A 27,972-nucleotide genomic window follows, 5' to 3' on the forward strand; every position below is an offset into this window, starting at 1 on the left:
TTAATGTGTTTCACTAGATTTTAATCTGAGTATCCATATTATACATAGTTACAAATAATTTTATATGTTACATTCGCTGCATAGTACTATATTTGAATGACATGAAATTTTCCTGTTCGAACTTTTATTCATACTTCGAGGGCCATCTGTCATCTGGAAAGCGATTTGAAATTTTGGAATCTTTTCTTCGATTTTGATAAAACGAGCGCAGGTGGAGATCTCTCATTCCCTTTCTGAGAGATTCAAAGTAAAGGTAGCAACAGAGCTTAAAAAAAAAAATAGAAAACTAGTAAATTAAAAGCAGACAGAGTTCCTAGTGTGAGGCACCTTTATAAAATGAAAGTAGAAGGACACAAATCGAAAGTTTGAACAGAAACAGAACGTATATATATATATGTTATAAGTTATATTGCATTTCAATTTTCTGCCTATCAACTTTTCTGACACGAAATTTCTGAAAGGCATTTATTACTGCTTAACATTTGCTTTCGTTTTACTTAAATAATAATTATTAAGAATTAAAAGCTTATATCCAATTAGTTATTATTAAAATAAATGATTAGCAATCTATTATAAAAAATGTAAAATTGGAAAATGAAGATTTCCAATTTCTTTATGGTTATAATCTTTTAATCGCTTTACAATTTAATTTATTTTAAGCATTAAAATATCCTTTGTTATCGATAGCCTTTACAGGCTAATCCATTTTAAAATTAATTAAAAATTTCCAATTATATTAATTTGTAATAAACTTTAAATAACTTAAAATATAATCTTTTATTCAATTGGAAATTTAGAAAAATAATTAATTATAAAAAAAAATATATATTTTAAAATTAATATAAAAACAAACAGCATCTTACATACCACTAAGTTTATAACAAATAACACATTAGAGTATTTACTTCTCCGCCAGTTCATCATTAAATCTACATAAATTTTGAACGTCAAAAATAACAAATCATTTACTTAATAGTTTATCTTAGTTATTGGAAATTTAAACAAAGTATGTGAATAGAATTGAACAGAAGAAATATTCTTGCAAAGGAAATATCCAACATTTTTCTCTTGCAAGTCATTTGTTATGAGATTTAATCTGTCACTGACATGAACAGAACTGCATCTTGGAATTTTTGGAATAGAATTCTTAATTAAGTGTGGTGTGTAAGAAATGTCTATTGAATAATAACCGAGTATCATTTCTGATAATTATCATAATTATTTTTTAGCTCGGAAGTATCACAACAATTTTCAATAACTCTATCTTTAAATTAGTGAAAATTAATCCAACTGCATCATTAATTTAAATATCAAAGCTTTATTAGGATCTACTTATTCATAATAAACACATTTAAAGTAAAATAAAATTATCTAGAAAGAAAGAAATAATCTATTCTCTTCTTAAGCTGTTCATTTGAACTGATAATCAACAGAAATGTTAAGTAATAAAATCTGCACATAATTTACTAGCAAATTTTAGTAAATTTGTAAGTAAATAATATAGATTTATAGGTAAAGTTTACACAAAGCAATTTTGATAGTACTAGTAATACATACAGATAAAGTCCTTTGAAATAAATACGCAAGCCTAAATGATCACATGTAAAGAAATTTATATATAAACCTTAAGTCACAAGGCAAAGAAAATTACACCAAACTCTTCTATCATATGCAACTCAATTTAAATGCAATCCCTTTTATCACGTGGAGAAAAATTTAGCATAAAATCCTTTTGTCATGTTTAGAGAAATTTACATATAAGTTCCATAGCCAATACTGACTTGTGAGTGAAATTTATATACAAGTCCTTTGATTATAAATAATAATCTATCTTCATTATCAAAGTAATCAGTTCTATTCATATTTTTTCCTTCATCTCATTCCTATCGGGTTAATAGGATTAAGATAAAGAGAAATAGGATTAAGAAGGAAAGAGTAGTTGTAATAACCTAATAGGATTACAATATTACAACTTATGTTACACAAAAAAAAAAAAAAAAAAAAAAAAAAAAATTTTAAAGATTAAATTCCGATTAAGTATTTATTAAATTGAATAACAACAATATGTTCATATTTTCCTAAGTTTTTAAATTACAATTTAATTAATGAAATGAAATTAATTTTATTAATTAACTTTCTATTAAAGTTCTTAATTAAAATCAGTATCGTGTTAGCATAACCTTAAAATTAATTCTTATATTGGAAATCCAGTAGGTGAATTGTAATTCCTAATCTTATAGAAAAGATTAACCTGATTGATTAGATTATCCTTTAATCCTATTAATAAAGATGAAACCTAAGAGAAATGATGTACTCTTCGTGATGAATCCTGGAAGAATTTAAAAATCAATTCATGATTAACATAATTCTAAGAAGAGAAAAATTTTAAAAGAATAAAACAATTTAATTTACATTCCTTAACACTTTAAAAATAAATCAGTTCTACATTCGAAAATTAATTATACAGTAGAATGAGAAGACTATCGTTTCTCTCAACGAATCGATTCGCTTTTAACCAATCAAATTATTAACAACATCATTTCGAAACTATCTAGAAAATCAGACATTTTATGTCCCTATAAATCTCATCTTCAAAATTTAATTTCTCGAAAGTAATTGGCCCAATCTCCACCAAATTTTACACATATAATCTAAACATAGACGACTACAACATGTACTAAATTGATCTTTCCACCAAGGCTTTAACTACGGTGATAATAGGAAATCTCTTTCCTTCACTACCTTTCTACATGACTAACTTTGGGTCAACACTCATCCAAGAGTCATTAATTAGACAATGCACAATGTCAACTGGCCGTTCATTACTAAATGTGTCAGCAAATGCAATCGATTGATCGAGACGCAAAAGACGTTCACCCAACCAAAACTTCACACTAAATGTCAGCCAATTTCTAAAATTATCCTATTTTACCTAACTTTTAAAGCAATAAACTTCATCTCTATCGTTTCCTAACATTTAATAAATTATTTTAAATTATATATGAGAATGATTTTTATTTGATTTAAATATCTTTTAATGCTTGCATTCACCATAACTGATATCAAAAATTACTAGTGTCAACCGAGTATTTCGTTATAAATAATTATCTGGCCAACAAAATTAACACTTTTTCTTAATTAGAAAAGTTTTAATGGATTTGTTACTATAATAGTTTTTGCTTCTAACACTTACAGATAATAAATATAAATAAGATCTCTTTAATTGGATTTTTACCAGTAAATAGCGCTATTAACGATGTTCGTGGATCACAGATACAAAACAAATAAGCGCAATTGCTAACCAGATAGAAAAATAAAATTTAATGGTATGTTACTATAACAACCACCCTGCACTTTATTTCTCGTAAAAGTTAGTAGGTTTTTAATTTCATTTTTTAAATTTATAAAACCAAAATAACATATTTATTACCTTACTTTTATCAAATTTACATTTACAACTACACTTCTCTATTTTATTTACAAATTTATCAATTTCAAGCTTATTTCGGGAGCCTTCTGAAGAATGATATCGTTTTGTCGTAGTTAACGAAATTTTCGGGCTTCTGGGCCTCATTTTAAGCCAAGAAAAACCATCAAATATATGCGTTAATCATTAAATAAATCCATAAAAATCTCTGATATTAATAATTTCTTCCTTTTTTTCCTTCTATTTTTACCATTCTCTATCTTTCTTGGAGACATCTAAATTTTTGAAGATATCACGTCAAACGATGCATGACTAGTTATAGGGCCTACGAGGCCGAATAATGTGGCAATGTAACTCACGAAAGCTCTTCACCAGGTGGAGATAAGTAGCACACTACTTTGCCATTAGGAGTAGAATAGAATAAAACCATCAGGTACCATCTGCAGTACGTCTTATAGTGGACCTAAACTCCCCCTTTAACCGGAAAAGTATCGAGAAAATGATACTCACTTTTATTATACTACACGAAAATGGTAAGTTAAAGAATTTTACTTTATATTCATGTAATTGCTTTAACTTGAAATTACATCTCATCAGGGAAAAGCAAATCACAATATCATCAGAAATTCGTGATTCGCATTGTAATTATTCAACGATGCAACCAGGAAATGAATAAAATCTTATTATAACCACATTTTAAATGACAATGACGCTATTAAAATAATATCTAAAACTCTTTCAGGTATAAAATTTCATAAGAAAAGGATTAATATATATTAAATTCATTTATTCTTTTCAAAGATTTCCTTCATTAATATGGATTTAAGTATTGTTTTCACAATTCGCAGAAATAATTATTATCGTGTATTGTTTATTTTGTTAAACGCACATATATATATCGATAATATAATCATTGTTGAAAAGTTTAAATTAAATTATTTGTTCCGATTCTATTTCCTCAGGCTTTTTACTTAATGAGGATTTTTTAAGAAAACAATTTATTAATCTGCAACTTCCTAAAATAATACAATAATCTATTTAAAAAAAATTCTCCACGATAAATAATTAAATTTTATGATGCTCACGGTAATCTTATATATATATATATTATATGTAAAACTGTTTTTTAATAAAACTTTCCAATTGTTAAATTTAATTTTTTTTAATTTAATAATAAAAAATTATAGATTTTTCTTTCCACTAAAGATTGAAACGAAAGAGAAATAAACATATAATTATTTTAAAATTTAATAAAGAATATAGAAAAAAAATTTATTATATATGTCTTTAAAAAGCTTAATAAATTTATAAATATAAAATGAATATTATTTTAAAAAAGTCTTTTATTTATTTATAAATATTTAAATTTGGAATAATTTGTTTATGAATTACACGTTTTTTAAATTCGTAAATTACAATGGAGCATAGCAATTACTTAAGCTAACAGAAAATGACACAAGAATATTTAGGAAAATTGAATTGAAAGCTCTCTAAGTGAATTAAAAGACATTGCATGATTGAGCATGGATTTGGTCTGTAGATCCAGTGAAAATTTACATTTATATTCTTCATTAGCCATGTAATGAAGAATGTAGAAGAGAATGTAAAGTAATCATAACTGAGATAAAGTCATATTTGCACTTTACTAATTTAAATTTAGATAATTGAGTTCGTAATCCACATTTTTGAATATTTTTCCTTTATAATAAGAAGTAGGTACTGTACAGTACGTGAATGTTAATACTTAAGATTTGCTAATAGAATTTATCGATTAAATCTCGAGGAAAAGTGTTTATGTTCGAAACTTTATAACTTAAATGTTATGTCAAAAATAAATGCTTCATTTGAAGTAAAAATATATATTATTTCCAGTTAATTTTAACTACAGAAAAATGATTAAAGTATCGATTATTTACTTATTAACAAAATGATAGGGTTTAAATTGAAGGAGTAAACCATTTGAAAGGTTAAAAATGAAGATAAAAGGACCGGTCTTTATTTGTATGATATTTTTTAATGTACTCGTGGGTTTTCGTACCATTATAATAATAGATTTTTTTTTCTTAATCTAATTCTATTCTTATGCGGTAAATGAAAATCAATTTATAAAATTAAGATAATCTAATTTTATTAGAGAAAGTAAAATGACTCTTTATATATAGAATTTCACTTATTATCTTATTAATATTATCTTATAAGAGCATATGTAAGCCAAAGTATTAGCATTCTTGTCTTCTGTAGGGGGATTAATATTACAACAACTAATCTTTAACATATCAAAAAACACGGTCGTGTTGAATATTATTTTCTTAAACGAAGGCCTATTAATGTCTCTACATTGAATTTTGGCGAGGTTTCTTTAAGTAGATCTCAAGAAAACAGAAAAAATGAAAGTATGAAAGCTCTCAATTCTGCTTGATGCTATACAAACATGAAATATCGTCAAAGGAAACGAGAGCCCCATTTAAAAGAACTCGTAAGAAATAACCACAAGCAGGTTATCCTATTTCTATTCAGTTATTAAGTAATTTCTGTCTATCGATTATCGAAAAATCATTTCTAAAGTGACAGGATTGTGTACAAGCTATAAATATAACAATATCGACATCATTTATATTGATTAGAATATAAAAATTTCCTATTTAAATTTTCAGAAATTAATTTTTCGATTAAAAGTTTAATTAGGAGTAACTTAGAAAATTATCATTAAACTGTGATTAAATTTCAACGTTTAAAAAATAAAAAAATAATCAAGGAAATCAGTTCAGAATTTCAAATAAATTCAGTTTCATACATTTATTTTAATTTACATTCCTATATTAATTTAATTTATCATTTGAAAATGAAGTATCAACACACACATTCAAAATATTCTTCGTATAATATACACGACAGCCTACATATTTTATTAGCTACTTACTGTTTATTTCGAATTATTTTCTACCAAAATATACTTTTAAACAATAAAATATCATAATTAATTAATGATCATTATCTTTCTGATATTACGCATCATTAATTTGTAGTATTTGTTAATATTTATTTGCATATTATTACCTTCAATTTGCGTGATAGTGTACTATTACCCACATAATGATTGTATCGTATGAAAGTTAAGATTTCATGCTATAATTGTAAATTATACTCGGAAATCGAAAGTTTGAATAACATTAATCAAGCTCATGTAACACATTCTTTAAGGACGATAAATTCATATTATTTGTACTATATTAAACATATATATACTTTACATGATTTAGTATAACTCAAGAGAAAATTTCGTGTCTAATTTTTGTCTTATAATTGCTAATTATATAGATTTCTGCTTAAAAATGGAAGCGTAATTGAAATTTCTCATATTAGTATGTAGGCCTATTATTATTCTATTGACATACAGCATCATGTATATACATATATATAATAGTATAACTTAAATATAAGAAATACCGACTTATAGTAAAACCTGTGTAAACCGGAATCGCACGGTACTGAATATTTTTCCCGATTTTTGGCAGGTTTCCGTTTTGAGCAGGTTCCGCTCTAGACAGGGTTTACTGTACTATAGAATTGTAAATTAATTCCTAATAATTAAAAACAGCATTAAATTAAATTATAAATTACATAAAATTGAAAATTTTTAATGGAAGTATAAAAATAATGATATATTATTATTAATTATTCATTCATATATTTTTGTAAGAGTGCAAAAAAAATTAAATAAAAATAAAAATTACACTTTTAATTTTATTTTAAATGCATTAAATTAATTTCCAATTCAAAAATAGCTCAGTTTTTTTTCCTTTTCTTGGAATCTTCTCGTTCTGCATGTTGTCACGATGTCGGATGTAAATGTGACATCATTTACACTAATGAATAAATTTAAGCATCGAGAGACGATTTACGAACAATAATTAAATTTCCAGATAAATATTCAATTAAAGCATACCAAATTAGACGATAAATATTAATAAACAATAAGTTGTCACAAGGAAATTTTAATCTGTTCAACTTTGAAATTCCTAAAAGGTCATTGTAAGAATTTTAAACAAAGACAAATAAAGCAAATTTTAATCTCTCCAGGTGTACAGAACCGATAAGACATGACACTTATATGAATGAGTATTTCAATTAAGAATTCGGCTTTAATTTTCTTATCATTTACATCCTGACCTCTCTTCATTGTCACCGAATGTCGTTAATCCCTCAAAGAGGAGCAACGTAAAAAATTGTATAAATAATTTAAACATTTTTACATAAAAAATTACTTTTTTAAAAAATAATAATAATAAAATATTGCAAGGTTTCAGTTTTCTCGAGTTGCTCGGCTCCATTTTGTCAACCTACACGTAAGTCATGAAATGCCTATCAAGACTTGCCTATATACTTAGAGAAAGGTCTAGTTCATTTCAGAGTAAATTAAAAAAGTTCAAAACTTACATTTAACTTATAAAGGCCGTGTAATAACGAATTACCAACTATGAGAATCAAATGGGTGGAACCCAGATTGCAGAGATTACCACTTTGCAGTTCCTCCCACACTTTGTCAGACTTGTGACATCATGATTACTTGCTACTGACTACGCCGCGAGGTAACTTATAAACTCTCTTTTTGAGCCTCATTGGGTCACTAGTGTGAAGGTTAACATCCCCGTGCTTTCGCATAGGTAAAAATAGGACAATTCGTCAAATATATTCCAAGTAATAAATTATATATATTTATCAGTCTTCATTCTTGAGTATGGTTGTGTGCCATATGTTGAAAAATTGTGTACTACAAAAACTTTCGAATTAGCTCAAATGATTATGGGTTGTCATGATTAAAAATTTAACGATTTATACTTTCATAATTATATATTTTGTTTTAAGAAACAAAATATATTTTTTTCCATTGAAATTTATAGATAATGCTTACAAATTTTCAAGAGAATATCATAAAAATATGAATTATTATTACATTTTTAAGTAAGTTTTATATGATTTTATCAATAGAAAGCGTTACTTTAAACAAAATTATAAGAACTGGAACGATGAAACTTTATAAATTTTATTATTATTTCATCAACTATTAAAATCATCCATGTAATTTAATTAGCATCGAGTTACACGCTGTTAAATCAAAAAATTTCTTTAATCAACTAACGACAGTTATATCAAAACAAGAGAAAAAAAAATTATCAAAATATTGATTTATGATTATAGTGTTTAGAATTGTTGTCTTGTCAATTTATGAAAGAACCCAGATTAAAAGGAGAAGAAGAAAAAAAGGAGACGAAAATGTTTTATTTATTTATTTTGTCATAGAATACTGTTGGAGAGAATATGTTAAAAAAGACCGGTAGCAAGACTAAATTGCAGGCTGTAAGTTGACAGCCAATGAATCTTTGCAACATTTCCTTCTTTCTTTTACTTTCTGTGTCCACTAGGAGTTCTTTCAACACGCATAGCAAGAGATATAGGTGAGTAGAGGTCTTACTAAATCTTTCTTTTTCCTCGGATGACCCAAACACGGTAAAAACATCTGTTTCCGTCAAACATTATATATATATGGTCCCCCTACTGTTTCCTGTAATTTGATACGTCATTTCCTGTCACGTGTTTTGACAGCTATGATCCCTCATATTTCCTGATATATCCCCCGAAAACGACTAATTAGGATTAAAATAATAATAATTAACCCTGTAATAACTTTTCCTTTATAATTAAGTTACGGAATTTTCAACAATAAATGTCAAATTTATAATAATTTAACACGAATTAAAAAGAAAAAAAAGTCGTTAATGATAAAAATGGTGAAATGTTTAATTATGAAAACATGGCGCTCGATGCTGGCACCATCTCTTGAGAGGTATTACCGTTATTTTTATTAAACGATTTAAAACGTTTATTATTGTATAAAATTAATTTATTTTTATCGTTATATTTTGTATTTATTTAAGAATAAAATTATAAAATTTCCATATTTTTAGGTGTTACACATAAAAACTTGTTTCAGAATTTTAAAAGGGTATCACGTCTTTATAACACTATAAAATCATAAAAGATCTTATCCGTAGTATTATAGTCGCATTTTAAAATAATATACTCTTGTTCGAAACTGGCGTTATAACGAGTTATTTTCGTTTTTAGGATACGTTTATAGGAGTTCCATCTGCGAAAAACGGAAACAAAAACGATTTGTGGGATGGAATAAATTTTGGGGAGTAAGTATGTCAGAAATCAAGTCGAATGAAAGTCAAAGGTCGTCGACGACATCTGGTCTTTCCGGAGAGAGTGTCAAGGATTACGTGACGATCGCATCATTCCTTTAGACAAGAATGTGACGTCGAGTAGGTGTCTGTACAATCGGCGAGCTTAAAGGAACGACAGCTGCGGGATTACCAACTATAACCTCTGTTATTTGTACAGCCAGCTTAATTTTTATAAGTTATAAGTGAGATACAAAATGTCTCAAAGGAAATGATAAATTGTACAGATCTTAATGCCTGTACTATTAAGCTTTAACAACTTTAAGGACACGTAAGAGCTAGCGTAGTGAATCCGTAACTCATTCTTATAGATAGGATTACGAAAAAATCATTTATTCTAGCCCTTTTATTAATTTATAAATCGGTTTAAAATGCTATTAATAATAGTAAAAAGAAAAAAAAGAGTATAATTTTTCTCTGTAGAAAGAAATATTGATTGTTACTAAACTTCCATGTAATACAGTCACGTAAAATTAGCAGAAGTAAATATATCAAACAACGTATTACACGTTAGAAAAAATTCACATACATTTAATTTAAGTGAAATGACATAAAGGAAAAAATAAGTGAAAGTAAAACGTCTGATTCAGTTTGTTTATGAACATTTTCAAGTGGAAAACAGACAGTTAGAAGTTAACTATTTAAACAGTAAACCGAGTAAATGGTCGTCAAAGACAATCACTGTTCTATGTTTTCCTAGCATTGAGTGGATTTGTAAGAGCGAATTTCAAGTCAAATCTCCTTAACACCATTTTAAGTGTTGTCTTTGACTATTACGTTATTGGGTCCTTTGCCATTTTCTATCGCCAGCTAGCTGAAGTAATCCACCTAAAAGGACCTAACAAGCTACAAACTATTGAAGCGAAATAAAGAGCAACGTCCAAGAAAAACAAAATTCGCTTCTTCCTCTTTATAAAATTTGCAAATGCAAACTACGTGTAATTAGAGTTTACTTTTAAAATAAGATTAATGACATTAATAAAAGAACAAGATTCTCTGATCCGTTTTCATTCTCTATACTTACTTAATTTGAAAAACTAATTAAAATTAAATCATAAAAATAATTGAAAAGTTTTAAAAGTAGCTTAAGGAAGTTTTATTTTAAATTTTTAATTGTAAAAAAAAAAAAACATATTTATATATAAAAGTTACTTATATAGAAGCTTCTAAAGTAGTCTAAAGGTAGCAAATATTGCATTTATTCGCTAAACTCTTTCATATTCAACGACCGATGAGCAAAAATTGAAAAAAACGTGCAAGAATTTTATGCACCATTTCTTCGAATAAACAGACAAAGACATTCAGACAGCCTGGGTAGCAAAATATATCGCTCTTTCTATTTACACAACTCAATGCCTTTACTCACTCCTACTAAAACATCCTACAGTAAAACACGTGCGGATATAAGTTAAGAAGGTCTTTTTAAGCCCGTTTCTTTAAATAAAAAAACATTCAAAAATTATCCGACACACTAAGAACGTACTTTACAGAGCTTAAACTCCATATTTACTGAAACAAAAAACAATTTTACATAAGCTTATATTAACAAATGTGTGTGTGTAGACTGTAGATAAACCACGCATTCGACAATCATTTATTTACATTAAATCGAAAAATTTCGTAAGAAATTTGATTTAATATATTTTTAAAACATTTTCCGATTATTTTACATATAATTTATAATGAAGTTTTATATACATTACCTGGTATTGAATTATATACTAAAAAGATAAACTTATAAGTAGTTGAAACCAATTTAAGCATCAGAATACTTTATAAATAAATAAGTAATTTAGTTTTAAATATATTTTTATAAAATACGATGAGAAAATGTAAATATTATTATTTTTTAAATAGATTTTCCTAAGTAAATATAAGCATCTTTTTTAATATTATTTTTTAAAGATTGTAAAGTATCCACACTAATGTCAATAGCCCTTTATAACAAAAATGAAGCTTATTTATTGTACAGTACGTGAAATGAAAGTAGAAATAAATCATAAAATGAAAGTGAAGCACGCGAAAGTGAAATTAAATGCATAAAATTGAAATGTACAAGGTAACGAAATTGAAAGTGAATAAACAGAAATGAAAGGGAAAACGTAAAAGATAATTGAAACTGATCAGAAGTAAAAGTAAATTTTTTATTTTTGTTTTCTCTTCAGTTCGAAAGTGAAAGTGATTCCTAGTTTTCTATTTCGAAGGTGAAAAAAAGGTATTTTTATATTAAAAACTAAAAATAGGAAAAAAACTTTTAGAAATGGAAAGTGAATCTATACTTCTAACTTGTAAGTGAAAGTCATCTTTTAGTTTGAAAAGGTAAATATTTTATAAAGGAATTTTATTTAAAAAATTTGTAAAAGATATTTTAATTATTATTACGTAAAGTTTCCTCCTTAATAAAAGTGAAAATTTTAATAATGTAATTAAATATGTAAATTTTATTCTTAATGAGAAAGTAAATATTTTATTCGCTGAGAAAATACACACACACACACACACACACACACACACACACACACACACACACACACACATATATATATATATAATGTAAATTAAATTCCATATAAATGTAAAACCATCGGGTTATAAATTATGCATTTCGTTTGAACAAAAACTAGTCTTTTAGACAGAAAAAAGTTAATATTCTTTAAAGAATAGAATTAAAAAAATTAACAATAAAACTGAAAATACATCAAATTTATATCGTGTGACTTGAATTTACACTATTATTTCCTGTAAGAGAAGTTTCCTGAGATCAATTGCTTGGCTACTGCAGTTGTTACCCCACTGGTCGACGTGTGAATGTGTTGACGGAAAACGACACACGCCACTGACGTATATCAGAGTGACGACGTAGAGCGGAGGAAACACTAGCACACACACACACCACACACACACATACACACACAGTCACATACAACAGGATTTGATGTACTCCCCGTCATTCCACATGTGCTGGAGATGGGAAAGAGCGGGTGGTTTGTTTTCTTCTACATACTGAAAAGTAGCCTCATTAAAAGAACCCATACACCGTCACGGTTTATGAGACAAGATACGGGGGTTAAAATAGTATAGGGGAATTCTCGGTATAGAGAGTGGAGTGTGAAATATGTGCTCACTCCAAATATCCATTCAGTTATACATCGGGTCATGGATGCCTTTGAATTATATTTGTAATTTTAGATTGAGTTTCCGAGAGACGAGGAAGTACGCACATTGAAAGAAAGAAATAAGATAGGTGTGCAAAATACTCTAGAAGTTCTTATTTCCAAGTAAACAAGTTCCTAACCACATAAAAATGAAATATATTTTCTCTCTGCATAGTGAATAGAAGAAGATAAATGTTTAACAATGCGATCAGCCACAGATGTGTGGAGAATATGCTAAATGCAAAATCGATAAGAATTTGCTAGGAATAACTTTTGCTCATTTGCATAATCTTGTCTAGTCTCCCTCTATATTAATGAGAATAAAATCTATTTATGAGATTTAGGCCTTTTATGAATTTTATTTCCAAATATATTATTATATAACTTATAACCAAAAGTTATTTCCTGAACATTTTTAATCTCCAACAATTACGTAGTGCATACATTAGTTAAATAATTGAGCATATCTCTTGAATATTATATAAAAAAGACACGGCATTTGTAGCGATTTTTTCGAAACATTTTAGTTTAAAAAATATATATACACTTTATTATTTTTTTATTAAAATTTATAACCTGTTGTTAAATATTTATCGACGGAAATATCATCGAAAATCTTGCACTTGGAGTTGGATTTTTGATAAAGAGGTCAGTTTATCGAGAGATAACAGAAAGAATTAATAAATTATATCTCACGATTTCAGGTCAGATCAATCCATAGTGACTTTTTTACACATAGACATAACCTTTAGTCACCAAAGAAAATAAATCTTCTTCGTGAAGAAAGTTCAAAAAAGAAAAGAAAAAACTTCACTTCAAACAATTTTTCAGGGAAATTTGTTCAAGTATTAAAACAACTTAATTTTATTTTATAATAATTATATTTTAACAATTATGTTAATTAAAATCTTCATTAATAAAATAATTAATCTTGTAATAGAGTAGTTAATCGATTTTTAATTAAGAATAATTATCATTTTCATTCACGCTTTTCGATTCGCTTGATTCGTTTGTATGAAGGATGTAAGTTTTAGACCTTTCGTATACACGTTTATTATTCATATATAAAGTAAAATTTTAATAATAAACACGTGCCAAAATAACCTTTAATGTATAATAACGTCAACTTTGAACTATCGAGAATTTTTCCAGTCGGATAATTTTTCTTTGTTTCCTTTTTTTTCTTTTCTTTTCTTTATCTTGATGTACGGTGTTAACCTGTATCTTACCGGAATTTGCTGAAGATAATATTTTTTAGGATCAATTGCTGATTATGAAGAGGAACAATATCGAGAAAATGAAAATCCGGGTTTTATCTCTTTTTCAGAAAGAGATTTTCTTTTCTCTTTTCACATTCTTTATCCCAATCGCAGATAAAATATTGGAAGTTTCAATTGAAAGATGTACTTACAGGGATAAATTTTTGTTAATTTTTTTTCCTTTTCCTTCTTCTGTTTTTGCCTTGAAAATACTCTCTTAAGCTAGAAATGGAGAGCAAATTTAAGACTTTTCTGTTTATTTTTTAGCAAATTGCATTTTAAAGTTAAAATAAATGAAATTAAGGTTTATTTTCGTTAATTTGAATGCTCTTCCTAAAAGAAAATTAAGTAAATTTAAAAAATTTTAGCCTTCGTGTGTCTTAATGAAATTTAAGTTTAAGCTAAAATAAATTAAATAAAAAAATAATTTATTTTTGTTTAATTTAATGCATTTATTAAAAGGAAAGTAAATAATTTTAGTTTTATTACTTTCTTAAACTAAAATGGAGTGAAATTTAAGACATTCTTCTACTTTTTAGTAAACATTTTAAGCTAAATAAAATAAAATAACAATGTAAATTTGTTTATTTTAATGCTATTCCTAAAAGAAAATTAAATAAATTTACGAAAGTTTACTCTTACTAACAACATTTTTAAGCTACAAATAATATAAAAAATTTATTTAATATTTTTGTTTATGCAAATTCTTCGAATTTTTACTTTATTTTTATGCCCAAAAATAGAATAAAATTTGGAGAATTTTTGATAAGAATGCTTTATTTTTAAATTAAAGATTTAAGAAAAATTTCTTAAATAATTCATTTAAATAAAACATTTAAGTAAATGTTTACATTTATTTACTTTAGTGAGTAGTTTCTTAAGCTATAAACAAGTTTTATTCGTAGGAACAAAGGACACCAAAGACTCTTATACTGTTCATAACTTTTAAAACTAGCTTTGAATTACAACTAATTACTATTAAACAACTTCTCCCGTATCTAGAGGCATGTTTTACTGTTATATTTGCTCTTTATTCTCTCAACTTTAAAATAATTTACACTTAATTGGTTCCTTTATAACAGTAACAAATGAAAAATATATATATACGTATAAAATTGCATTTAAAATATTCTTTTAAATAATAATAATAATATTCGTTCGATAAAACTCGATCTACAAATACATTTTCTGCATCGAACGGGGGTCTTAATTTGCGGCATAACTTAAGGAAAAAAAAAGTAAATAAATCTTAAAAATAAACTTATAATTAGAGTTAATTAATCATTTTAAAGTTTACTAAACTAAAATTCTTACGACTAATTAATTTAATGCAAACATTAAGGAAAGTGTAAGATCCATCAGAATACAAATTTGGCGATGTAAGAGGGGGAGGGAAAAAACGCTTGATGCCGAGCTATCTAGTTACACCTGGTGTTCTATCCGTCAAGTAGACAGAACGTTGTCACGGGAACTATCAGCATTCTCTATCTCGGAAGAGCAGAGGACACAGATTAAGAAAGTGGAGGGGACATCGGCGTGGCTCCCTCTAACGGTTAAAATCCGTAACATGAAGGATGTCTAGTCCCAAGATAGCAATCTCTTATGTCCGAAAATGAGCTTCTAATAGATGGTTCTTATTTTCTCGTCGGAGAAAAGATTAACGCTTGTAAGGTGGTCCAATTAGAAAGAACTTTGCTATCGAAAGATAGTTCTAATCTCCCGTTTACAGAAAACTATATCGAAAACTTCTATCCTATTTCTTCCCCCTTCTTTCCTTGATGCTACTTTTAATAGATTGAATTTCCCCCTCCCACCTCTATCTTCTCTATTTCTCTACGTTAATATTGTAAAACTCGTGTTAAATAACATAACGTATACTCTTAATATTCAGTGACGTCGGCTATTAGTCTACTAATCTCCTATGACTAGTTGTTATTCAGATGTTGATGCTACGTAAGAGTTTCTTTACGCATAATTTTAACTCGATGAAATTCTCGAATTAATATTGATATTTAGTGATGTGCACCTGGTCTAGGTTTAATAATCGGCGTTGATAAAGCCACTTAGCTTCGACGACATGTTTAAACATAGACTAGTGATGCTACCCAGATATTAATCGAGTTAATTATTTACACGACGATGCTTAGAGTTTCGTAAGCGTTAAAATATTATAATTATTTTTAAAAACAATTCTAAATTATCATTTTTTCTTTTTTAAAATTAAAAAAAGTGTAATTAATTTTAATTTTCATCCATCTCATCTTTCATTAACTTCTATTCTAGTTTAGCATGACTAAACATTAACTAGAACTGAGCATTATAAGGATCTTGATAATACTAAATGTTACTTTCGTAAATATTTAATGAAATTTAAGCTTCGAGTTAAGAAAGATATTAATCCTGATATTAAAGATTCAAACCTTTAATTTAAAGATGTTAACTTTGAGTTCGTGTTGTTAAGACGGAAGAAAATAACCACTACATCTCGAGATAAAGACTTAATCCTTATATTAAAGATGGTGAAACTTGTTTGGAAGATAATTTTAGATTTTTCAACGATAAAAAAATAAGCTAAAATTAAAGTTTTATCCTTTATTCCTTACTAAAAAAAGCACTCTTTTTTGAGTTTTCTCAACATCTCTGAACATTTTCGGTGCGCATCACCAGTGTTGAAGAAAAATTGGAACTTGCATAATGCGGGATGGTCTAAGAAACCATTGTTAACCGATTAATTAACTTAATTAGCACGTTCCATAAAGTTATACCTTGTTTTAAACACGGTTCAAAATTGTTATTCACTAACACACACACACACACAAACACATACAAAAAAACACAATATACGATTAACTGACTTTTGGAGCACCCCATGTTTTTAAGGGAAATGGAAATTTAACGGTTGTAAATTGGTTAAAACGTTTCTTTTCTTAAAAAATATTAAAAATATTTCACAGAAAATTAATTATTGAATAGATAATGATGAAAATTCGTTAAGTAATATTGTCGATGTTTAATTGAATTGTTTAAATACAATTCGCTCCATACTTAAACATAATGACGTAAATTGCACTTAACATGATGATAAGATATTCTAAGCTCAGGAAGAAAAGCACACCCCTTACAGCCTTGCAAGTTCAATGAATTATGGATTGTTATTAAATCAATCTTTTTAAACATAACAACATACTCCAAATATGCGATATCTGCTTTCTGGTTGTGTTTATGAATTTCAAAAAAAAAAAAAAAAATCTTTTATAATTGGCACGTCCCAACTTTCTTCGTTGCTTCACCTGTCAAGTCAGATAGGAAGGAGTGATGACAAATTGCACAAGTTTTGTCACTTACTTCATTGATTGTCGATAAAATGAAATCGTTGAACTAAGTACTCAGATAATTCTTCTTACCTTTTTTATTTTTTAATTACATAAATGATATCGACTACTGCAAACGTGTAACTTTTAAAGAATTCCTCATATTACCATTTCTTTCTATAAAAGTAAATGATTCCTTACCGAAAAAACTCTGTTATTAATAACTTATGTTACTATTATAGACTACCTATCATTAAGATGAATTTTTTTAGAGCAAATATGCAAAAAAAAAGTCACAGTCATTAACAACTCTTGTAATTAATCACGAGATCTGGCTTAAAAAATTAAAAAAAGAAGAAGAGAAAAAGAAGATAGTAGAACAAACCGATCTACTTCCGATAGTCCAACTGGTAGACCGGAAGTACGCGTAAGAAAGTAAATTAATCATCACTGAAGAGGGGATCGGATATGACTTTTTTAAAAAAAAACTGATCGAGGGAAAGAAATACCTGTATATAAACACAAATACACGTTAATGATTCCATGCTTGCATGTAGGTGTGTGCAGTTAATGGACCCACTGGTACTAAATCACGTCGACCCCATCGATTTTTCTTCACTTACGTTTCCGGTTCATTTCCGACCGGTCTGCGATCTCAGAACTTGGAATCCTCTCTTTTTTTTTTCTTTTTTTTTTTTTTAGACCCTTCTTGATCTTACTTTCTTTCCAGCCCCTAAGACAGAAATGAAACATTCTTCATTTATCGAGTGATTCTCTCAGGGAAGGGAGATTAAGCGAGTTATTTTATTATTATTTTATTATTATTATTTTTTTCCACACATAACTTAGTAAAACGTTTTAATAAATTTTAAAACAGTTTCGGCTTCGTGCGGGATACGTGTTTCCCTTAGCAATTTTTGTTGGTCACCTTCTTAAAAATTACTTAAGCTGTTAAAATTAGATTATGTGTGTGTACGTTGCTTAATATGTTCCTTTTCCGCTTTGGAAAATTTTCAAGTTAAAATTTTATTAACTAATTTATATGAATTATCTCCGTGTAAAAGTCAGAAATTGTTTATATAATATTTATATTGTGACTTAAAAGCGAGAAATTACTTCAACTTCTCTGCAAAAGTTAAGTTTAGCTAACATTAGTTGGAATATTTGATTTATTTTTAAAAACATATAAGTTAAATCAATAAATATTGATTAAAGTATTTGAATAAGGCACCGATTTTTGGGCCTCCCTGCGAATTTAAAAAATAAAACTAAAATGTTTCTTAAAATAAAGCTATAAGATCATACACAAATAAAAAAAAACTGTAGCAATTATAGCAACATAAAAATTGGTCTTTTATGCTCTTCTTTATATTAAAGCTAAATATAGACCGGTTTAGGTAAACTTTCTCCATCTTTTAAACAACTTTTGAGCAAGTTTAGCAATTAAATAAAATTTTCACGTACATGTAAGTTAGGCGATGATTCTTACTTACCTAATAATATAGATCTATCAGTTCCAATTATGTAAATCCAAACTGAGTATGTAAAATTAATTATAACTTCTAAACTTCACCTTAAATTATTAAAGGAGAGCAGAGTGTAATAAAATTAAAGGTTATTAATATTTATTTTCATACGCGTAATCAATTTTTTCCTATTTTTTTTTTTTATCAAAAAAAGAAAAAATAAATAAATTTTACAGATATAATTCAGAGGGGTGGAGGACGAAGTATACAATGAATTCGCTTAGCTTTCTATATCAATCAAGCTTGATAAATCCTCGAAAAGAGCGTAGAAATGATGTAAATTCACTTATTTTATTTACTATTTATTGACGGGAGAATCACACAGTTTTCTATTACTCTAGGAAAACTTGATAGTAAAATATTGTAAACAGACCTAACGTATCCAACAAAGTAACACGAAACTAGATGACAGAAGACATTTTTCATATTCGGTTCTTCTATCCTTCTTCCTCAACTGCGCTTCCGTTTGTTGAATTTAGCTTTTGTTGACACGATCGGGTTACTTTCATATTTTTTATTGATGACGGAGCATTTGTAAAATCAGTTGATACGTCATTTGACGTGTAATGACGGAAACTGAAGACAGCGAAACAAGTTACCTTATACAAAACTGAATATATATACTGTATATATATATATATATATATATATATATATTTTTTTTTTTTTTTAATACTCTTCCTTTTTTAAATAACGTCTTCATAGTCGTTTGGAGTATATTTCTCGTCGAGTAATTTTGAGAGGGAGATCTGTTTTCTGCGCCAACTTGAAAAAAATCCTCTTGCAATTTTAGTAAAAGGAAAGTTTTCGTCAACTTCTACATATTTTTTTTTTCATTAGAAGTTGCCTATACCTTTACAAGAAATATAATTACAAGAAAATAGTTGCGATTTTAATTGTATTTAAACTATTCTTAAAAGAATAAATTAATTAAATATTGTAATTAAACTGAATATTTTTCTCTTCTACGGTGCCAGTAATTTTTTAAAACCTTTTCTCCATTTTTTATTATGTAAAATGTTGCTAATTTTTATTTATAACTCAAATTAATATATATATATATATATTTTTTTTTTTCATTTACTTTTAATTACATTTTATATCATTATTAATTTAAAATACCTCGCTTTTCCATTTTTTTTACAGTCGGCAATGTTACTTGTCTTTCGGGAATTAAAAACAAATGACTGGAATTTTTTGTAGTAAATGTTTTATTTTTTTATTTTTTTTAAGTTAAAATAATAATAATATTTCTTTTCTTTCATTCTATCTAAATCTTTTAGCTGTTTTATCTTTATATTGTTTCTTAATGTTTCATTCAAGAATTCCATACCATTCCATTTCGAGGATGGTGAAGTGGGTTTAGAGTAATATATCAATCATTTTTATGATAAATGTTGGTGAAAAATTTTATCGAGAGTGAATAAAAGATGATGATTTACTATTCACATTTTTTTTTTTTTAATAGCTGAAATGGAATAAATAGTCTTACTTTCAGAACAGGAACCTATATTTGTTGAGTATTACATCTAATGACGTTATCTCTCGTGTTGTTATTTACTACAACATGCGATAATATAGTTACGGCACTAAATACATACCAATATTTAAAATGTAGACATTCCTCAACTTTTGGACAGCTCGGACTTTGAATATGGAACCACCCGTTAATTACGTGTACGGTTTTTCAGCCATTTATAATCCTTTCCTTCTCTATTGTGTACAATGGTGTACTTTTATCAAACACCCTCCCCTTTAATTACTTGAGAAAGAGTTTATGAACCCTGATATTAAAGAAATGACTTTAATAAGTTCTGTAAATATTTTCTAACCGATAGTTTATTCAAATGACTAATAAGTAGATTTAAGAAAGGAATTTGTATGCCACTAAAAAGTCCACGTAGACAATGCCTCGATTTCTTCATCGTATACAATAATGTACTGTACTTTTTTCCACCCACTTCCCCTTAAACTGTACGCCTGATAGAAGTCCCCTATAGCGATTTTGTACTCCTAAATCGCTTTTTCATTCGTCAAATTCGCACTTTCGTATATTTTTCAGCTCATAAACAAAAGTGTGGAACTAGCGTACGCTGGCCTTTCTGCTAGTTTTGGTTTCGATAACGCGAAAATCATTCTTGAAAAATAATGAAACTTTCCTTAATAAAAGATTTTATAATTTCCTTTTTCAGGTTTCTAGGAATTTTTCGTAACCCCTTCATAATAAGCAGCTGAATACGTACATGTGTGTATACGTACAAAAGGGCAATATAGTGTTAAGAAGCATCAGAATAAGTTTGTATGTAATATATTTTTGATATCTTTTTAGATTTATATTAAAATATGTGTTTTTAATATAAATATGTTTTTAATATAAATCTAATTTAATATAAATTTTTAATATAAATGTGTTTTTGTATTAAAAAATGATGTTTTTTTAACATACACATATATTCAGAAGTATTCGAGAAGGCCTCTTATTCCTGAAGGCGCCTTTAATTTCAAACATCAGTCCAACTTATAAAACATGGATTACTGCCTTTATAATCTTCATATAATATATCAGAACTAAACTAATTCAACCTTCATAACATTTTCATTACAATTTTCATTATTGATTTATAATAAATAAACTCCCTCCAAAACGTCGCAACCTTCATAATATTCCGAACAGCGCATTTCTCTTGAAGAATATTTAATCATACATCATTCCCAATTATTTATTCCACAATACAGCAGAAAATTACAAACAATTTATAATATTTATTAATTAATTATAAATAATTTAAACTTCCAAAAAATATAAATATTTACAATATACAAAGCATAAATATTTGATTAAAACAAGGAAAAAAAAAGAAAGAAAATACATAATTACTTTCCAGGTTATTTTATTTTGTTTTCGTCATCAATTCACCCCACGTAAAAATCAGGTAACAACGCTAATATCATTATGGAACGTGATAAAAATTCCTTGAAAGTCGCGCACACAAAAAACAAAAAATAAAGAGTAGATAACATTACGTTCTGCTAATGCGAGAATGTTTTATCATCGCTAAATGTCAAATACATCGTGTAGATACGAAGAACACTTTGTTTAAGTAATAAATATACACAGAAACTTCAAATATTTATACGTATTTTCCACTAACTTACCTTCAGTTAAAGGAACTTCACGTGACAGTAATTGCAAAACTAGTCAGGTGGTTGTCTCAAGACCAGTTAACTATACCAGTGAATAGAAGAGAGTCTTCGTCAGTAATTGCAGTAATTATTCCCTCCCGACTAACTCCCCAACTCTTGTGCTCTTAATTAAATTCGTGTAATCTGGAAGATCGAAACACGTTACTCAACTTAACTTTATGTCACCTTTACTGACCACAATATCCACTATAAACGGTGAAAAGAACTTATCGCCACTTGGGATAATAATTTATCGTTAAATTTACTGTATAAATTTCCTTCTAAATGCTTATAATTTTATTATTATGCAATAAATTATGTTATTTTTCAAAGTATTTCTGGTAGGATATAAGCATATAAATTTTAAAATTATTAAAAAAAAATTAATAAATATGTACTGTACTTCTATGTTAAATGTTTATGCACAATTTTATTAAAAATTTAATAATAATAATAATAATAATAATAATAAGAGTAATAATATAATTTTACTTTAAAAAACCCCCAAAACTTTATAAATTTTATAATAAAATTTTTAAAATGGCAACATATGTCAGGAATTTTTGAATTAAAATTCACCGCATACTGCCACCAAACGGCGAGAGCTAACAACAAGATTTTGTCTTTTAAATATCTCATTACAGAGACGCCCACTAGCGGCAAAAGAATGAACTATAAATGTATCTCTTCGTTTTCGCTGATTGCGATGTTTAGGATAGAAATGCCATTTCGATTATGTATCGTTCGGCATACAGATGCGTTACACGTGTATTTTTTTTTAACCTCCTCAGTTTGATTTTTCTGTTAACAGATGTCAGCACTATCGAATATTGATCTAAAATAAACTATTTTTAGAAGGTATTTTTGCGGATAAATAAAAATATATCCGCTTATTGTCACCAAAAATATTATTCGAGATTTATCAAACAATGTTATTCTGACAGTCACGACAGTTTATTTCAATGAGGCTTGGGATCAGAACACAACATGGCATCGATCAAACTACTTATACAACTTTTTTGTCACTTTTCAGATAAGAAAAAGTAAAATAAGATTATTAATTATATATTTTAATAAATAAAATTGTTTTTATTTTTGTTGCATTAAAAAATTTTATAAGAGTAATTAACAATCGTTTTAATATCTACTTATTTACCGATAGATGGCAGTGATTAAATATAGTTCATTAACATTTACTTAATAATAAAATTAATTCATTATTAATAACTTAACATTAATTTTTGACAATAAAAAATAAATAAAATCTATGACAGTAATGAAAGATTTTAAAAATAAAAAAATAAAAAGATTTATTAATATTAAGTATTTTAAATTTAGTAACACGTGTCGCCATCTTTGTTAGTTTAAAAAAATCAATATTTAATAGGTTTATTTTTTAAAATATGAAATTAATAAATAAACTGAACTACAAATAAATAATTAATAAATAAACGAGCGTTTAACTAATAAAACAATATAAAATAATAACCTTTATACCGTCAAATTTGTAAAAAAAATTTTTCAATTTTTATAGAATAAATATTTTATTATTAATATATAATTTATTTTTAAACTGCTATAATAAATAATATTTTAAAATCAAAATTTATTATTCTTTAAAACGTTTCTTAATAAAATAAGTTTATTCGAAAAATTTTAAATATTTTATTAGAAATTTTTAATACGCAATACTCTAATAAATATTAACAATGGACGTTTATGTGGTGCCATCTGTTATTAAGAAAATTAAATTTAAAAAAAAAATATATTATAGAATAAATAATTTTCAGTGGAAAAAAAACCTACAATATAATAAAATGTAATCATAAAACAAAAAGGAGCAGAGTAAATAAACACAAATTTACAATGCACTGTAAACACGGTGATACCTTAAATTCTCTCTTCTGACTGAAATGACTCCCTTGAGGGTCACAAAAGAAGCCACAAATTTTACAATGATAGAGATGTTCTTAGAAAGAAAACATGTCAAAGCATTATTTTTATTTCTCTTTGGTTTTTATGCTCCTTATCAGGTTGAAAACATGCTTTGTTTTATTTACAAAAACATATATAAATAATACTCCTGATGTTTAAATTTTTCCCATTAAATTTTTAGAATTGTTTTAGATACATTTGTCAGCTTTATAAAGAATATTAATACTTTCAAACAATTGCTTAAGCCTTAAGTTATATTAATATGTCATTAATTAATTTTTGAAATTATAATTAATTAAAAAGTTTTATTTCTGGCCAACAGATGGAAGCACTTAAAATATAGCTGAAATTAATTAATATCATTTGTAAATTTAAATTGTTTTTTGTTTTTTTTAATGAAGTCAGTAATTATTATTTACATGTTTAAAGATTTAAATAAAAATGAATAAAAATTTAATTTTTTACTATAATTATTAAAAATTCTTATTTTCACGTAAATAACGCTGAAAATCTTTTCAATTTATTTCTCTTAATTCTATTTGAATGTAAATTTAATTTAAAATAAAAAATACATTTTATTTCTAAAGAATAACTAACAGTAAATATTTTTTCTTTAGGCAAAAAAAAAAAAATAGAAAATTAGGTCATACTTTCAGCTAACGAGAGCAAATTAACATATGGAGAAAATGGGATTTTTCCTTTTTTATATTTTTACTATCGATAATGTTTAATAAACATTCAATTTAATTTTAATGTTAAATTTAAAAAAAAAAATTTCTAAATCTTATTAAAAATTAAACGGCATTTTTAGATAACAGATGGCGACACTATCTATAGCGCAAATTTTTTTTACATTTTTATTTAAAAAAATGGTATATTTTAACTTTTAAATTATCGTCAATAAATGATATAAAATCGATTATTAATATCTTATTAATATTAATACGTATTAAGATCAAGGTGGATGAGTATAAATTCATTTCCGGTTCAATAACCTTTTTCAGTTGTTGACTCAAATATGGCGACCTAGATTGTTGTTTTTCCTTTCGTTTCCTGTTTTCAGAATATTTATATATTTGAACATAATTAAAATTAATGACGTTTTCCATAAAAAATTATTAATTAAATATTAATTCACTTTTATGATTTATGAATAATAAAAGTTTCATTAATCTCGTGGTAGTTACTTATAATAAATATTGTTTAAAAATGACTTATGATAATTACTTTATTTACAAATTTAAACTGTATTAATCAATTAATGCAATGTAGATGTATTATCTACATACAGAGAGAGTGATAATTCTATCTTAAATTATCAAAATTCATAAATTATTTTGCTATAAAATAAAATTTTAATTATTTAAAAACATATTTTTATATTATTATTAGCAAATGTATCATACAATTTTTTCCTATATTTGTCATAATGTGACAAACCGAAGAAATATTACAATAATATTCTATCTAAACTCAGAATTGTTGCTTAGAAACTATATCGGAGCTGTTTATTATAAACTTAGTAGCATAAATTATGTAAATGTATCGATTTATAAAGTGTAAGAATAATATAAAATTTAATAGTAAACACGCATAAAGTTTAATGCGTGTTTACTAGCTTAAACTTATTTTAAAACAAGTTTTTATTTTTATTTTTTAATTGCTTGTAATTTAATATGCCTTTCATTACAAATCAAACTTAGTATCTTGGTTTTAATGGCAAATATCACAATAGAAGCTCAATTCTATTATTATTATTATTAATTCACCCTTAATCTATTAATTCCCTTATTCACAAACAAGGATTACAGAAGTTAATTATCTTAAAAAATTTGATAAATACACTTAATATGTGGAATCCTTAAGCATACTAAGCGTTATACATTCAAGTTAAATGAATTCGGCTTCTAATAAAATTAATTAGTGTTTAATTTATTTAAATCAGCCTTTGTTTATGTACTAGTCTATGTACAGTGGATAACGATGTAGTAATGTATCATTAGAATTTTATACAATAGATAATAAACTTAATTATATAAGAGAATATATAAACATTGAACTATCTGTATTAAGATATAATACACAGCACAGAGTACTGAATATTATGCTATTTTATTAATTACGTAAAAAGCAGTGAATTAAACAATATGGTTTATCACGTAACTCTTCGGAAACAAAGAAAATGAATCATCCTATTACTCTAGAGTTAAGATCCTAGCATTACTTAACGTTTTTGTAAACACCCCTATTCCCTAAAACGATTATCGGCATACACACCTACCATACCTGCGTTATCTAATATACGGACAACCTCTATCTTTATAAAGAATAATTTAAAATTAGTTGCTATGCGAGAGGCGGATATATTTAGGGAAAATATTATAGAATGTAAAAATTTAAAAAATTCTTTAAAAAATAAAAAAAAATAAATTTTAGACTACACGCTGTAACGATAACGGAGCGCTGCCATTATTATTATAGTGTTTTATAACGTAAAATACATCAAAATTATTTGAAAAAATTTAATTCCCTTTACCTACTTTACTAACAACTTTATAATTTTTATCATTATTAAAACTGTCGTTATCATAATGATAATTAACAATGACAATCTTATTCTGAAAGATAAAGCAAAACCTTGATTACATAAATCATATAACCTTTACATTTTCTAGATATAGATACAGTATAGTTATTTCTATGCTTATTCCTTTATATATACAGTATATATAACAAAAAACGATGTATTTTACGTTATAAAAACGTCCGTTATAACTTTATGCATAACGTATCAATATAAGCATAAGAAAAGTTTCACGTTAGAAGTTTATTTTATAAAATTGAGAAACCAATCATATTTGATTCTTTATTGACGTCATTGCGTCGTCATTGTTAGGCAGGCTCACATAAGAATGTGCTTGGTGTTTGTCGGCCATATTGTTTTTGCTTCGGTACTGTACGTGTGTTTGAAATCTTGTTTTTATTTATCGTTTGTTAATTATTGAATTGCTAACAAAGCGAGAGCTTCAATGGCGTCCACGTTTGTTATATTTTTGCATCTAACATTATGTGTTTATAGGCCGGTAAATATAACGTAAAATACGTCATGTGTAATATAGTCTGAACAATAATCATTTTTATCTCAAACGACTATAAACACGAAAGTAATTAAGAAAGTATCTAATAAATATGTAACTAACGACAAATAATGGCGACACTTTCGATTTGCGACAGTACGATGTTAGGCTTGTATGATTGGCAGAATATAGATCACGTGTTGTAGATGAAACTCTGATTTTGAGTGGATAGATGCGACGTTTTTTGTTATATATACTGTATATATAAAGGAATAAGCATAGAAATAACTATACTGTATCTATATCTAGAAAATGTAAAGGTTATATGATTTATGTAATCAAGGTTTTGCTTTATCTTTCAGAATAAGATTGTCATTGTTAATTATCATTATGATAACGACAGTTTTAATAATGATAAAAATTATAAAGTTGTTAGTAAAGTAGGTAAAGAAAATTAAATTTTTTCAAATAATTTTGACTTAGTATATTAAAAACAGTATTTTTCGTACAGAATTTTTTGATTCTTAATAATATTTAATAGTTTAGTAACACAGCATCGCCCTTAAAGTATATACCGGTAATGCTAGTTTTATACTTTTCAATTACCATCTCACCTCCTATAACGGTTTCGCACATATCCACCTCCAAAATTAACGCATACACTAGATCAACTTTAATAGTATTATGGAATAATACACAACCCGGAAAACATTGTTGTCATTTGGCGAAAAGAAAACTAGCTTAATTTCCTACATATTTAAACAACAACATTAGTTAACTTGAAAATTATGTTAAAGTATTGTAACAATATTTTGCTTACCATCCACCTACTCACCCATATCTGCATAATTAGC

The 27,972-nt window shown here is 26.5% G+C and overlaps 1 long non-coding RNA gene across 1 annotated transcript; it reads right to left on the reverse strand.

Moving 5' to 3' along the window:
• On the reverse strand, window positions 1–27,972 carry LOC136985530 (uncharacterized). The gene is made up of 2 exons (XR_010882353.1): window positions 27,939–27,972; window positions 1–265 (listed from the first exon to the last, which is right to left on the reverse strand). It is a non-coding gene; the product is annotated as an uncharacterized lncRNA (long non-coding RNA).

Source organism: Centruroides vittatus, unplaced genomic scaffold (assembly GCF_030686945.1).
Source record: "Centruroides vittatus isolate TY-2023 unplaced genomic scaffold, ASM3068694v2 contig_971, whole genome shotgun sequence".
In the NCBI taxonomy this organism is placed as follows: Eukaryota; Metazoa; Arthropoda; class Arachnida; order Scorpiones; family Buthidae; genus Centruroides; species Centruroides vittatus.